Source organism: Panulirus ornatus, chromosome 3 (assembly GCF_036320965.1).
Source record: "Panulirus ornatus isolate Po-2019 chromosome 3, ASM3632096v1, whole genome shotgun sequence".
Classification (NCBI taxonomy): domain Eukaryota; kingdom Metazoa; phylum Arthropoda; class Malacostraca; order Decapoda; family Palinuridae; genus Panulirus; species Panulirus ornatus.
In genome coordinates this window covers 31246807-31262882 of record NC_092226.1, presented here as the reverse complement: position 1 = coordinate 31262882, position 16076 = coordinate 31246807, and the positions used below count along the sequence as shown (strand labels likewise).

Below are 16076 nucleotides of genomic sequence, written 5' to 3'. Positions count from 1 at the left end.
CATGGCGAAGTGCCTGAGGATTGGCAGAATTCATGCATAGTGCCATTGTACAGAGGCAAAGGGGATAAAGGTGGGTGTTTAAATTACAGAGGTATAAGTTTGTTGAGTATTACTGGGAAATTATATGGGAGGGAATTGATTGAGAGGGTGAAGGCATGTACAGAACATCAGATTTAGGAAGAGCAGTGTGGTTTCAGAAGTGGTACAGGATGTGTGGATCAGGTGTTTGCTCTGAAGAATGTATGTGAGTTATACTTAGAAAAACAAATGGATTTGTATGTAGCATTTATGGATCTGGAGAAGGCTTATAATAGAGTTGATAGAGATGCTCTGTGGAAGGTATTAAGAGTATATGGTGTGGGAGACAAGTTGCTGGAAGCAGTGAAAAGTTTTTATCGAGGATGTAAGGCATGTGTACGAGTAGGAAGAGAGGAAAGTGATTGGTTCTCAGTGAATGTAGGTTTGCAGCAGGGGTGTATGATTTCTCCATGGTTGTTTAATTTGTTTATGAATTGGGTTGTAAGGGAGGTGAATGCAAGAGTTTCAGAGAGGGGCAAGTATGCAGTCTGTTGTGGATGAGAGAGCTTGGGAAGTGAGTCAGTTGTTGTTCGCTGATGATACAGCACTGGTGGCTGATTTGGATGAGAAACTGCAGAAGCTGGTGACTGAGTTTCATAAAGTGTGTGAAAAAAGAAAGCTAAGAGTAAATATGAATTAGAGCAAGGTTATTAGGTACAGTAGGGTTGAGGGACAAGTCAATTGGGAGGTAAGTTTGAATGGAGAAAAACTGGAGGAAGTGAAGTGCTTTAGATATCTGGGAGTGGATTTGGCAGCAGATGGAACTGTGGAAGCGGAAGTGAGTCATAGGGTGGGGAAGGGGCGAAGGTTCTGGGAGCATTGAAAAATGTGTGGAAGGCGAGAACATTATCTCGGAAAGCAAAAATGGGTATGTTTGAAGGAATAGTGGTTCCAACAATGTTATATGGTTGCAAGTTGTTGGCTGTAGAAAGGTTTGTGTGGAGGAGGGTGGATGTGTTGTAATTGAGATGTTTGAGGACAATGTGTGGTGTGAGATGGTTTGATCGAGTAAGTAATGAAAGGGTAAGAGAGATGTCTGGTAATAAAATGAGTGTGGTTGAGAGAGCAGAAGAGGATGTATTGAAATGGTTTGGTCACATGGAGAGAATGAGTGAGGAAAGATTGACAAAGAGGATATATGTGTCAGAGGTGAAGGGAACGAGAAGTGGGAGACCAAATTGGAGGTGGAAGGATGGGGTGAAAAAGATTTTGAGCGATCAGGGCCTGAACATGCAGGAGGGTGAAAGGCGTGCAAGGAATAGAGTGAATTGGAACGATTTGGTATACTGGGGTCGACATGCTGCCAATGGATTGAACCAGAGCATGTGAAGTGTCTGGGGTAAACCATGGAAAGTTATGTGGGGCCTGGATGTGGAAAGGGAGCTGTGGTTTCGGTGTATTATTACATGACAGCTAGAGTCTGAATGTGAACGAAAGTGGCCTTTGTTGTCTTTTCCTAGCGCTACCTCATGCACATTTGGGGGGAGGGGGTTGTTATTTCATGTGTGGCGGGGTGGCGATGGGAATGAATAAAGGCAGACAGTATGAATTATGTGCATGTGTATATATGTATATGTCTGTGTGTGTATGTTGAGATGTATAGGTATGTATATTTGTGTGTGTGGACGTGTATGTATATACATGTGTATGTGGGTGGGTTGGGCCATTCTTTCGTCTGTTTCCTTGTGCTACCTCGCTAACGCGGGAGACAGCAACAAAGCAAAATTAATGAATATGAATAATAATATATATATATATAACCCGGTCTCGTGCATCAAAACCACTAACACACTCATTCAGCTGCTCCCAAAACACTTGCCTCTCATGATCTTTCTTCTCATGCCCAGGTGCATATGCACCAATAATCACCCATCTCTCTCCATCAACTTTCAGTTTTACCCATATTAATCGAGAATTTACTTTCTTACATTCTATCACATACTCCCACAACTCCTGTTTCAGGAGTACTGCTACTCCTTCCCTTGCTCTTGTCCTCACACTAACCCCTGACTTTACTCCCAAGACATTCCCAAACCACTCTTCCCCTTCACCCTTGAGCTTCATTTCACTCAGAGCCAAAACATCCAGGTTCCTTTCCTCAAACATACTACCTATCTCTCATTTTTTCACATCTTGGTTACATCCACACACATTTAGACACCCCAGTCTGAGCCTTCGAGGAGGATGAGCACTCCCCGCGTGACTCCTTCTTCTGTTTCCCGTTTTAGAAAGTTAAAAAAATACAAGGAGGGGAGGATTTCTGGCCCCCCGCTCCCGTCCCCTCTAGTCGCCTTCTACAACACGCGAGGAATGCGTGGGAAGTATTCTTTCACCCCTATCCCCAGGGACAATATATATATATATAAACATATATACATACATACACATACATACGCACATATACACACACACACACATATACATATATATACATATTATAGTGATGGGTGATTTGAATGCAAAGGTGAGTAATGTGGCAGTTGAGGGAATAATTGGTATACATGGGGTGTTCAGTGTTGTAAATGGAAATGGTGAAGAGCTTGTAGATTTATGTGCTGAAAAAGGACTGGTGATTGGGAATTCCTGGTTTAAAAAGCGAGATATACATAAGTATACGCATGTACGTAGGAGAGATGGCCAGAGAGCGTTATTGGATTACGTGTTAATTGACAGGCGCGCGAAAGAGAGACTTTTGGATGTGAATGTGCTGAGAGGTGCAACTGGAGGGATGTCTGATCATTATCTTGTGGAGGCTAAGGTGAAGATTTGTATGGGTTTTCAGAAAAGAAGAGTGAATGTTGGGGTGAAGAGGGTGGTGAGAGTAAGTGAGCTTGGGAAGGAGACTTGTGTGAGGAAGTACCAGGAGAGACTGAGTACAGAATGGAAAAAGGTGAGAGCAATGGAAGTAAGGGGAATGGGGGAGGAATGGGATGTATTTAGGGAATCTGTGATGGATTGCGCAAAAGATGCTTGTGGCATGAGAAGAGTGGGAGGTGGGTTGATTAGAAAGGGTAGTGAGTGGTGGGATGAAGAAGTAAGATTATTAGTGAAAGAGAAGAGAGAGGCATTTGGACGATTTTTGCAGGGAAAAAATGCAATTGAGTGGGAGATGTATAAAAGAAAGAGACAGGAGGTCAAGAGAAAGGTGCAAGAGGTGAAAAAGAGGGCAAATGAGAGTTGGGGTGAGAGAGTATCATTAAATTTTAGGGAGAATAAAAAGATGTTGTGGAAGGAGGTAAATAAAGTGCATAAGACAAGGGAGCAAATAGGAACTTCAGTGAAGGGCGCAAATGGGGAGGTGATAACAAGTAGTGGTGATGTGAGGAGATGGAGTGAGTATTTTGAAGGTTTGTTGAATGTGTTTGATGATAGGGTTGCAGATATAGGGTATTTTGGTCGAGGTGGTGTGCAAAGTGAGAGAGTTAGGGAAAATGATTTGGTAAACAGAGAATAGGTAGTAAAAGCTTTGCGGAAGATGAAAGCCGGCAAGGCAGCAGGTTTGGATGGTATTGCAGTGGAATTTATTAAAAAAGGGGGTGACTGTATTATTGACTGGTTGGTAAGGTTATTTAATGTATGTATGACTCATGGTGAGGTGCCTGAGGATTGGCGGAATGCGTGCATAGTGCCATTGTACAAAGGCAAAGGGGATAAGAGTGAGTGCTCAAATTACAGAGGTATAAGTTTGTTGAGTATTCCTGGTAAATTATATGGGAGGGTATTGATTGAGAGGGTGAAGGCATGTACAGAGCATCAGATTGGGGAAGAACAGTGTGGTTTCAGAAGTGGTAGAGGATGTGTGGATCAGGTATTTGCTTTGAAGAATGTATGTGAGAAATACTTAGAAAAGCAAATGGATTTGTATGTAGCATTTATGGATCTTTCTTTTTTCTTTCAAACTATTCGCCATTTCCCGCATTAGCGAGGTAGCGTTAAGAACAGAGGACTGGGCCTTTGAGGGAATACCCTCACCTGGCCCAATTCTCTGTTCCTTCTTTTGGAAAATTAAAAAAAAACGAGAGGGGAGGATTTCCAGCCCCCCGCTCCCTCCCCTTTTAGTCGCCTTCTACAACACGCAGGGAATACGTGGGAAGTATTCTTTCTCTCCTATCCCCAGGGATAATTTATGGATCTGGAGAAGGCATATGATAGAGTTGATAGAGATGCTCTGTGGAAGGTATTAAGAATATATGGTGTGGGAGGCAAGTTGTTAGAAGCAGTGAAAAGTTGTTATCGAGGATGTAAGGCATGTGTACGTGTAGGAAGAGAGGAAAGTGATTGGTTCTCAGTGAATGTAGGTTTGCGGGAGGGGTGTGTGATGTCTCCATGGTTGTTTAATTTGTTTATGGTTGGGGTTGTTAGTGAGGTGAATGCAAGAGTTTTGGAAAGAGGGGCAAGTATGAAGTCTGTTGGGGATGAGAGAGCTTGGGAAGTGAGTCAGTTGTTGTTCGCTGATGATACAGCGCTGGTGGCTGATTCATGTGAGAAAGTGCAGAAGCTGGTGACTGAGTTTGGTAAAGTGTGTGAAAGAAGAAAGTTAAGAGTAAATGTGAATAAGAGCAAGGTTATTAGGTACAGTAGGGTTGAGGGTCAAGTCAATTGGGAGGTAAGTTTGAATGGAGAAAAACTGGAGGAAGTAAAGTGTTTTAGATATCTGGGAGTGGATCTGGCAGCAGATGGAACCATGGAAGCGGAAGTGGATCATAGGGTGGGGGAGGGGGCGAAAATTCTGGGAGCCTTGAAGAATGTGTGGAAGTCGAGAACATTATCTCGGAAAGCAAAAATGGGTATGTTTGAAGGACTAGTGGTTACAACAATGTTGTATGGTTGCGAGGCGTGGGCTATGGATAGAGTTGGCGCAGGAGGATGGATGTGCTGGAAATGAGATGTTTGAGGACAATGTGTGGTGTGAGGTGGTTTGATCGAGTAAGTAACGTAAGGGTAAGAGAGATGTGTGGAAATAAAAAGAGCGTGGTTGAGAGAGCAGAAGAGGGTGTTTTGAAATGGTTTGAGCACATGGAGAGAATGAGTGAGGAAAGATTGACCAAGAGGATATATGTGTTGGAGGTGGAGGGAACGAGGAGAAGTGGGAGACCAAATTGGAGGTGGAAAGATGGAGTGAAAAAGATTTTGTGTGATCGGGGCCTGAACATGCAGGAGGGTGAAAGGAGGGCAAGGAATAGAGTGAATTGGATCGATGTGGTATACCAGGGTTGACGTGCTGTCAGTGGATTGAATCAGGGCATGTGAGGCGTCTGGGGTAAACCATGGAAAGCTGTGTAGGTATGTATATTTGCGTGTGTGGACGTATGTATATACATGTGTATGGGGGTGGGTTGGGCCATTTCTTTCGTCTGTTTCCTTGCGCAACCTCGCAAACGCGGGAGACAGCAACAAAGCAAAAAATATATATATATATATATATATATATATTATATATATATATATATATATATATATATATATATATATGTATGGGTATATGTGGGAGCGGGGGGCTGGAAATCCTCCCCCTCTCGTTTTTTAAATTTTCCCAAAGAGGAACAGAGAAGGGGGCCAAGTGAGGATATTTCCTCAAAGACCCAGTCCTCTGTTCTTAACGCTACATCGCTAAAGTGGGAAATGGTGAACAGTATAATACAATATGTATATGTATGTATATTTCATACTGGATCACTATTTCCCTCGTTAGTGAGGCCTTGCCAAGAACAGATGAAGGGCTTCTTGTTCACATCCATTCTCTAGCTTTCATGTGTAATGAACCAAAACCACTGTTCCCAATCCACAACCAGGCCCAGCAGACCTTTCCATGACTTAGCTGGCCATTTCACATTACCTGGTCCATTTACAGCACGTCAACCTCTCCAAACCACATTGTTCCAATTCACTGTTTCCCTTGTATGCTTTTCACCCTTTGCATGTTCAGGTCCCAGTCACAGATAATTTTTTTCACTCCATACTTCCATTCCAATATGGTTTCCCCTTCTCCATTTTCTCTCCACATCCAAAACATATATTTTCTTTGTAAACCTTTTTTCTCTCATTCTCTCCATATGTCCAAACCATTTCATCACCTTTTGCATCTATCTCATCCAGTCTGTTTTTGATACCACACTTCTCTCCTATCTTATTCAATCAAACCACCTCATACCACATGATGTCCTCAGACATTTCACTTTCAGTGCATCTACCATTCTCCCTACACCTACATCTGTAGCCCATGCTTCATATCCATATAATATTGTACACATAATCCTTATATAAGTATATGATAAAATTTGGTATTACTATTATTATTATTATTAGTAGTAGTATAGTATTTATGTATTTATGTATTATTTATTATAATTCAGAAGCCCAAGGATTATTTTATGAGGGTTCTGTCGGCTTCAAGGTTTGCTCCTTGTGGGAGCAGGGCAATATAAGCTCCTTTTGGGTGAGAGTGCCCCTTTTGGTACTGTTTTCTTTTCTACTCACTCTTGTTCATTTAAATTCTCATTGAAAGTGTTGGCAAGTGGAAACCACAGAAAGGTCTGTGGGGCCTGGTTGTGGATATGGGCCATGGTTTCTTTGCATAACATGATGGTTGGAAAGTGGATGTGAGTATGTGAATCCAATCTTTTGTGTGTTCCTAGCATTATGTTACCAACTTAGGAAATGGTAAATGAGTATAGAAAAATATACATACGTAAACAGAGTAGAGGTAGTGAAAGCTTTGCGGAAGATGAAAGCCGGCAAGGTGGCTGGTTTGGATGGTATTGCAGTGGAATTTATTAAAAAAGGGGGTGACTGTGTTGTTGACTGGTTGATCAGGATATTCACTATATGTATGGCTCATGGCGAAGTGCCTGAGGATTGGCAGAATTCATGCATAGTGCCATTGTACAGAGGCAAAGGGGATAAAGGTGGGTGTTTAAATTACAGAGGTATAAGTTTGTTGAGTATTACTGGGAAATTATATGGGAGGGAATTGATTGAGAGGGTGAAGGCATGTACAGAACATCAGATTTAGGAAGAGCAGTGTGGTTTCAGAAGTGGTACAGGATGTGTGGATCAGGTGTTTGCTCTGAAGAATGTATGTGAGTTATACTTAGAAAAACAAATGGATTTGTATGTAGCATTTATGGATCTGGAGAAGGCTTATAATAGAGTTGATAGAGATGCTCTGTGGAAGGTATTAAGAGTATATGGTGTGGGAGACAAGTTGCTGGAAGCAGTGAAAAGTTTTTATCGAGGATGTAAGGCATGTGTACGAGTAGGAAGAGAGGAAAGTGATTGGTTCTCAGTGAATGTAGGTTTGCAGCAGGGGTGTATGATTTCTCCATGGTTGTTTAATTTGTTTATGAATTGGGTTGTAAGGGAGGTGAATGCAAGAGTTTCAGAGAGGGGCAAGTATGCAGTCTGTTGTGGATGAGAGAGCTTGGGAAGTGAGTCAGTTGTTGTTCGCTGATGATACAGCACTGGTGGCTGATTTGGATGAGAAACTGCAGAAGCTGGTGACTGAGTTTCATAAAGTGTGTGAAAAAAGAAAGCTAAGAGTAAATATGAATTAGAGCAAGGTTATTAGGTACAGTAGGGTTGAGGGACAAGTCAATTGGGAGGTAAGTTTGAATGGAGAAAAACTGGAGGAAGTGAAGTGCTTTAGATATCTGGGAGTGGATTTGGCAGCAGATGGAACTGTGGAAGCGGAAGTGAGTCATAGGGTGGGGAAGGGGCGAAGGTTCTGGGAGCATTGAAAAATGTGTGGAAGGCGAGAACATTATCTCGGAAAGCAAAAATGGGTATGTTTGAAGGAATAGTGGTTCCAACAATGTTATATGGTTGCAAGTTGTTGGCTGTAGAAAGGTTTGTGTGGAGGAGGGTGGATGTGTTGTAATTGAGATGTTTGAGGACAATGTGTGGTGTGAGATGGTTTGATCGAGTAAGTAATGAAAGGGTAAGAGAGATGTCTGGTAATAAAATGAGTGTGGTTGAGAGAGCAGAAGAGGATGTATTGAAATGGTTTGGTCACATGGAGAGAATGAGTGAGGAAAGATTGACAAAGAGGATATATGTGTCAGAGGTGAAGGGAACGAGAAGTGGGAGACCAAATTGGAGGTGGAAGGATGGGGTGAAAAAGATTTTGAGCGATCAGGGCCTGAACATGCAGGAGGGTGAAAGGCGTGCAAGGAATAGAGTGAATTGGAACGATTTGGTATACTGGGGTCGACATGCTGCCAATGGATTGAACCAGAGCATGTGAAGTGTCTGGGGGTAAACCTTGGAAAGTTTTGTGGGGCCTGGATGTGGAAAGGGAGCTGTGGTTTTGGTGCATTATACATGACAGCTAGAGACTGAGTGTGAACGAATGGGGCCGTTGGTGTTTTTCCTAGCGCTACCTCGCACACATGAGGGGGGAGGGGGTTGTTATTCCATGTGTGGCGAGGTGGCGATGGGAACAAATAAAGGCAGACTATGAATTATGTACATGTGTATATATGTATATGTCTGTGTGTGTATATATATGTGTACATTGAGATGTATAGGTATGTATATTGTGCATGGGTGGAAATGTATGTATATACATGTGTATGTGGGCGGGTTGGGCCATTCTTTCGTCTGTTTCCTTGCGCTACCTCGCTAACGCGGGAGACAGCGACAAAGCAAAATAAATAAATATATATATATATATATATATATATATATATATATATATATATATATATATATATATATATATATATATATATATATATTTATATATATATATATATATATATATATATATATATATGTATGTATGTATTCGTTGAAATGTATAGATATGTATATGCACGTGTGTGGACGTGCATGTATATATATGTGTATGTGGGTGGGTTGGGCCATTCTTTCATCTGTTTCCTTGTACTACCTCGCTAATGTGGGAGACAACGACATAGTATAATAGATAAATAGAATGATGATATTCATACTTATTCATTGTTTCTTGCATAGTGAGGTTTCACCAGGAACAGATGGAGTGGTTTTTATTTGCTTATATCCACTCTCTATCCTGCATGTATAATGCACTGCATCCTCAGCCCTCTATCTACAGCCAGTTCTTACAGACCTTTCCATGGTTTCTCCTGACCACTGCATACTCCATGGCTTAGCTTATAGACAGCGAGCCTCCTCCTTTGTATTATCTCGCTTTATTTTGCACTATCCCAGGCATGCCTTCTGAATGTTCAAGTTCTGGTAACTCATAGCATCTTTCTCTCCATCCTCTTATCCACTTGGATTCCCCCTACCCCTTGCTTCCTCTACTTCTAACATTTATATATTTCTAGTGAGTGTCTTTTCATTCCTTCCTCATAGCCAAACCATTTCAGCAACTTCCATTTCATTCTGTCATACATCACTTTTCTCAATTTTCCCTCCAGACACAAGGTAGTAGGCTAATGGAAGCATGTCAGGTGCTGGTCCCCCACTCAGTCTTCACTCATTCTTGTTCATGTGCTCTATGTTTTGTACAAGTTTCTGCAATGTCTACCCTCTCCTTTCAAGCAAGTTCTTGATCCCATGCTCCATCTCATTTTATGATGTCCTGTTGGATATCTAATGTCCGGGGTCCAGTTCAAATACTTCTTGGTATATCTAGTGACTTTCATGCCTTGCACATGGCCATACCTTTTTAGCTTGTTCTTTCCATTTATTTCTGATGTTGATCTAGCACTTAAATCTTACTTCTCTTGCAAGCACAAATCTCTTACACTGTCATTCCTTACATGATCAACCCTCCTTTCCCCACATATTGTCCTCAGGCATCTCATAATTAATGTGTCCACTTCCTTATGTTCACACTCGTACAGCACCATCCACTTTTTGTTGTTGTGGAGGGTGGTGTCAAGTATCTTTTGTGAGAGGATGTGGTGGGGGATAGAGTTGAATACTTTTATGATGTTTATTGCCTAGTACTGTGTCAAAGGGGAGTCATGATTGGTTGAATTCATCTAGGAAATGTTTTGTGAGGTCAGTGTGTAACCTTGAGGTAGGTGAGAAAGAATATTGCCATTTTATCATAAGTGTGTCATAGAAGGCAGCTAAAAGAGGTGGATGCTGTGAGACTAGAAATCCTCCCCTCCTATATTACTATCCAAAAAAATGAAGATGAAGATGCTTAAGAAGGATTTTTGTTTCAGTGCTCAGTCAGCTGTTCCCGATGCTACCTCACTTATGTAGGAAGTAACAGTCATATATGAAAGTGAAAATTGAGCATATATTTTATCGGCCTGCTTGCCAGTGGTTACACCAAGAGTGACAAATTAACTCTGGCAGGGCTGTGTTATTGTTAATGGACAGAGAAGAGTGCAGTCTTGTCAAGAACCTTCTTGCTCTAAAGGAGTCGATTATTTTCCTGCTCCTGTGTATAATATAATGAAAAGAAATATATACATATATAGTATGTGTGTGTGTGTGTGTGTGTTTTCATATTATTGGTGTATATTTGAAGTGGTCTTCATTCCAGAAAGAATTAAGGTTGTAGTTGTCAGTATTTTTTATAGTAATGTTTTAAGACATTTTTATGACAGGCTGTGATATTGATATCTGTGATAGTGAAACATGGCAGCATGTTTATAAAGGAGTGTGTGTGGCATGCAACTTAATGGTCTTAATGTCACAGACATTTGTGTGGATGTTCACTGTGTATGTGAGAAATTTAGTGCATGGTTTATTTTTAGGTGATACTTGGTGTTGATGTATGAGATTTCAGGCCTCTGATATGCATGGTCTTCACATGTATGATAAGTTTCTTAACCTGATTTCCGTATTTTGTAATGTGAATGTTATTGCATAGCTTTACCTTAAAAAATGCATGAAGACTGGGCTTGTTAAAAGCTTATCATTTTGGGGAATTACCCTCAGGATGCAAATTTTTTCATCTGATAAAGGTAGTTACATAAGCAATTTTCAGTGTATTTGTTTGATTTTTTGCACTCATTATATTTTAGCGTTTTACTATGAATGATAGTGAACTATTTTTCTAGTACTTCATGTCAGTTCTCATTGTTTCCTTGAAACAATTTGATTTGATTTGGTTGTTGTAAGGGTATGCAGTAGTTTGAAAAACAGCTGTTTGACATTGACTTAAAAGTGTTTCAACATTTAATTCCAGTTAAAAGAGCTTCATTAGTAGGAATCTCATATGTGAAAAATGTTTATATATTTTTTTAATATTTTTGATTCTGTGATGCAAGTAAAAGTTCAATATAGTTGTTTGAAATTATTTTTCATGGTTGAGAGAAGCCAATGTCAGCAGTTAGGATACTGCTCATTATCCCATATGCATATTCTCAAAATTTATTTTGCATTTATTGATGTTATTTTTGACAATTCCTGCTTTAGATTTATGAAATTACACTAACTATTATTTTCATACTGAAAAAGTATATTTAGGATGGTATATATGTATTGTAGTTAAAAAAAATTTTCTGAATATACCACAGTATTTTCATATTCATTACTTCACCCACATGTGAATAGTTTTGCACAGTAGCAGCTAGTGTCAACATGCCATAATGATGATACCTAGGTAGGTAAGGGAAGGTTGAAGTGAAAGACTTCAACTTGGAATCTTTTAGAGTGGAGGAGAATGTTTAGAAAACTGACTAATTGCCCTCCCTATTAGTTTGAGCAATTTGTTTTATAATTTCACTTACCAGAGTTATATATTTAGAGGTTTTTAGTTTTGAAGAAAATTGTATTATTCTGTATTCCTCCCCAAGCCCATAATTTAGGTATCAGTAACATGTAATCTTTTCCATATAAAAATCAGTAAGCATACCATCAGTCAACATTCTCACATGAATGATAGACTTAGGGATTTTACATAATGTTAGTGCATGCCCATTTTTGTTTCAGGAGAAAGGTTAATTTTTCAGTTTAGCTCACTTGGTCTTGCTACAGATATATATTTTACATTATTTTCGACATAACTATCTGCAGGATCAACTTCAGACATGGGGTGAATGCATTGTGGAGTAGTTTCATTTTTTCATTGGAATCTGTTCCTAATTATTCATAAGTGTAGCATATTTTTATGATTAACAAAGCCCTGACAGATAAATAAGCACATGACCTTGAGCATATACTTGTATTTTGGTTTGCCTGAAACATACTGAATTACCATATTTGATACATTGGGGCAAACTGTATTTTTGAGATGCTGAATTGTGAAAAGCATTTTGCTGTGGATATATGAATATAGATATTGAGGCTGAAAGAACTGTAAGATGGGGAACATAGCTAGAACATTTGCAAATTGAAAGATATGTAATACTGCAGTTTTAAAGAGATTAATATCTTGTTTGTTACATGTCTTATTAAAAAAAAATGCTGTAAAGGTAGAGATGCATAGAAAATTTTTTCCATTTAATGATTTATGAAAGTACTCATTAGATATGGCATGTAGATATAGTATAGTGTATTGTAAAAGCCAGAATGCTGAGTGAAGGTTATGTTTAGCTCTCGAGACACTAGCCTGTAGGACGGGATATTGCTGTGAAGTTGCTAAAACAAATTTATGGATAGGGATTTTGGTTTACTATGAAATATATGTATGGTAATGATATCATCACTTAATTTGAAGTGTGAATTACTTTAAGAACTGGATTGTAGCATTGTTAAATTTTGTATTGCATTATATGCACTTGCATTTTTACAGATAAGCTGAGTCACAGACTAGAAAATGTTAGTTTTAAATGTTACATTACATGTGTATATTATAGAGAATGGTTGGGTTTGTGTTTGTAGGGTGAACAAACAAATCAGTGATGTCGCATGGCTGTCTAAGTTGTGTTAATACATGTGGTAGATTTTTCGTTAAATGTTCAAGGTGTAAAACCATTGTCATCAGCATGGTACTGTCATACTATCTACTTGCATGACTGGTGATAGTAATTGCTGGTTGTGCATTGCTGTTAAATGTCTTCATTGTGAAACTAGTTTTCTTTTATGAATGCACATTGTGTATTTAGTGTGCTGATATGAGAAATGTATTTTCAATGTATTGTTTTCTATCTCTTAAAGTATTATGTTTGCATGTAATGTAATGGGAAATAATCTTCTGCCTTTGTTTTCCCCTTTCATTTTATTAACCTGAAAGTACATTTAAAGAACAAAATTTAAGTAAGAATTCTTGTCAGATGACTTCTCACAGGCAACATGTTCCTAATCTGACTAATTCATTAATTCATGGGTCTTACTTAATTATCTCGTTTCCACAGCAGCGTGTTGACATCGTGACCACGCCGACTACACAACGGACAGTTACGGACAGCCAACACAGCGACCTAATACTACCCTAACCAACCAACGATCCAATGAACCAACCCCTTGTACCTTTAGACAACCACCTCCAACAGTCATGTTCCCAGTGACGCCAAACACGTGTAACAAACTCGCAAATGACTTGCCTATGAGGCTGCAGTGTACATGTGACTACACACAGGTGACTAATTGTGATGAATGTTTATGTGCAAGCAGGTGCACATGCATGACGCCAGAATTTTTATTGGTAACTGAGAGGGTGTTGGATGGGATAAGTAAAGTACTGGATATCCATATCCATCTCATGCAGTATAGTCTGTGTTAATTTAAAATGACATTTTAGTGGTCTTAATGTATAGGGTTTTAAAATTCTACATGTATTGAGAACAGTTAATTGTCTTGTAATGAGTAAAATATAATGTATTTTAGATTAGAAGCAAATATCCAGTATGGCATGCATACTTCAGTATTAAAGTTACATATAACTTTTTCTGTGTGCTATGCTGCACTACCAGTCATGGCTAGTGTTGCTGAAGTTCCTAGAGTCAGTAATTTCGGTAGTGAATGGATATATTATGGTTCCATGTTAGTGGTCAGACAGTTGAGTTTTGAGTTTTTTGTGTATCCATGTTTACCTCAACCTTTGAGACTAGGTAAAAAGGTACTAGTGATTGGGACTAGTTCAGTTTTTTTTTTTTTTTAGTATGGCTTGAACTGAGATTATCACTTTAGGTGTAGAATTGGTCAGTGATATCAGTTTCACATGGTCACCACTAGTTGAAAGGATTGTATCTCAAATCATTGAAAAAACCTAAGCTGATGAATTTCCTCTTTCACAAGACGACAGACTAAACAAACCTATTTCACCTTTGCCCTTTGAGACATCACAAATGTTCATGGTGATTATTTATTGATTCGTTTGCACGTAAGAGGATTGGTATAACTTGGTTTTGCTGTCATGCTTAACATTCCATTTCCATCTCCATCACTTCAATAGCGATTTAAATGATTTTTTTTTTCTTTACTATTACTGTGTGGAGAATGGTGGTTAGAAGAAATAGTTCATGTTGGGGTAGCTGGAATTCTGTTTAGTGATGCTGAAGATTTTTTGTTGTACCATCACGTCTAGTTGATGCTTGTAGGGGGATAATCCTTAAGTTGTGGATGGAATATGTTAATGGCGGTTTGAATTGGTATAAGTTTGTTTATTCTGTTGAGTACCAAAGGAGATTTTTGTATGTTGAAGATTACATTTCTCAAAGATTGTAAAGCAGCTTTGAAAGATGAATTATTGCATGATATTGCAAATATGAATATTTATTTTGTAATTGATAGTATATTTGAATTTGAAAAACATACAAGTATACAGTTTCACAGAAATCATGCATAAGAACTTGTTTTTTACCTTTAGCCAGTCAGTCACTGTTGTACATACGTGATTTTGAATAATTTTGTAACTACATTTTTCTTTTAAAATTTATAGAATCTGGTCTAAAGCCCTCATCACTTCATTCATTAGCAAAAATATTGACTTTATATGACTCAGCAGACAGACTTGGGAACAGACTCTAAAGATCTGACGATACAGCCAAAATCCCAGAACCCAAATTAAAAAATAGTGGATCTACATATATATATTTCAGTAATGTTCCAGACTGGTATGAAGATACTTAAATCTGTGTAGGTTTCTCATACATATTCCTATGGTTGGCTGTATTATTTGTTTGTAGAAAAATTTAACTTCTGCCTTTTTCATGCAGTCACTGTCATAGTGACTTTGTTACCATGCCAAGATGAACTTTAAAGGGTTCTGGCTTTCTGACCTAAAACTAATGGACCCAACAGTACGACTGAGGCAGTTTACATGATAAGAGCTGTACTTGAAAGTGAAGCTTGACAGGAAAATTTTTATAGTTTCCTGTGTTGCAGCATTCTACTTTACTGATTTTATGATGTGAATTTGCCATGACTTTGATCACTTGTACCTGTTTGGGAACTAAGTCAGTGTGTTCAGTCATTTTCTTAATGATGGGCTGTATGTCCTTGAAAAATTATTTATGTATATATTTATTGAATTGGTGAGAAAGCCATTTATTCTTGGTCACCAAAGGTGCACAAATAAAAGTAAAATGTTAGTACAATTGCATTTTCATTAAGCTGCTAATTTTCCTTTGTGTTCGTTTGTCCTTTGTGCCAGGAATATGCAGCATTCATTATTTGCCTCAAGCTTCTTTGTGTGTGAAATACTGATGTAAATGGTCATTTTTGTGGAACTAGTAGACATCAGTACCAGCCACCTGCAAAGAAATATGCAAACACAGTTTGTTGATATATGTGTTAGGCTGAACCAGACTATAGAATAAGGGTGTTTTTCTCTTTGAGAATTCCATGTATTTTCACTTTAGTAAATAAGTCATATAGTTACATAGATTATACAGGAAATAATATAAAACACTGATATTTTATTTTATTATCCTGTTTTCCTGAAATATATAATCCATTTATATAATTGATTACTTTCTCAGAAAATCTTTAAATCAAGTGGGTAAAAGTGATAGTCATTGTCATGTGCTCAAACATAGTACTGGGAGTTTGGGTTTTTAAGCTTTTAACACTAGGAAAAATCTTAGAATTTTGAAGAGCTCTTGATGTTTTGTAAAGGAGGGCCATTAATCTCTCTTTTGTTGAGTGTATCTAGATATTCCTGAGAG

General features: G+C 38.6%; 1 protein-coding gene across 3 annotated transcripts in view; it reads left to right on the top strand.

Moving 5' to 3' along the window:
• LOC139761894 (RNA-binding protein 45) overlaps positions 1 to 15823 on the top strand; it is a 112156-nt gene extending 96333 nt beyond the window's left edge. The window contains exon 11 of one of the 3 annotated variants that reach the window (XM_071686502.1): positions 13326 to 15823. The gene's annotated coding sequence lies outside the window, so the exon portion shown is untranslated. Of the gene's footprint in view, positions 1 to 10238 lie in introns of all 3 variants that reach the window. The other 2 variants (XM_071686483.1, XM_071686491.1) reach the window with 2 other exon arrangements.
• Positions 15824 to 16076: the final 253 nt, after the last annotated feature.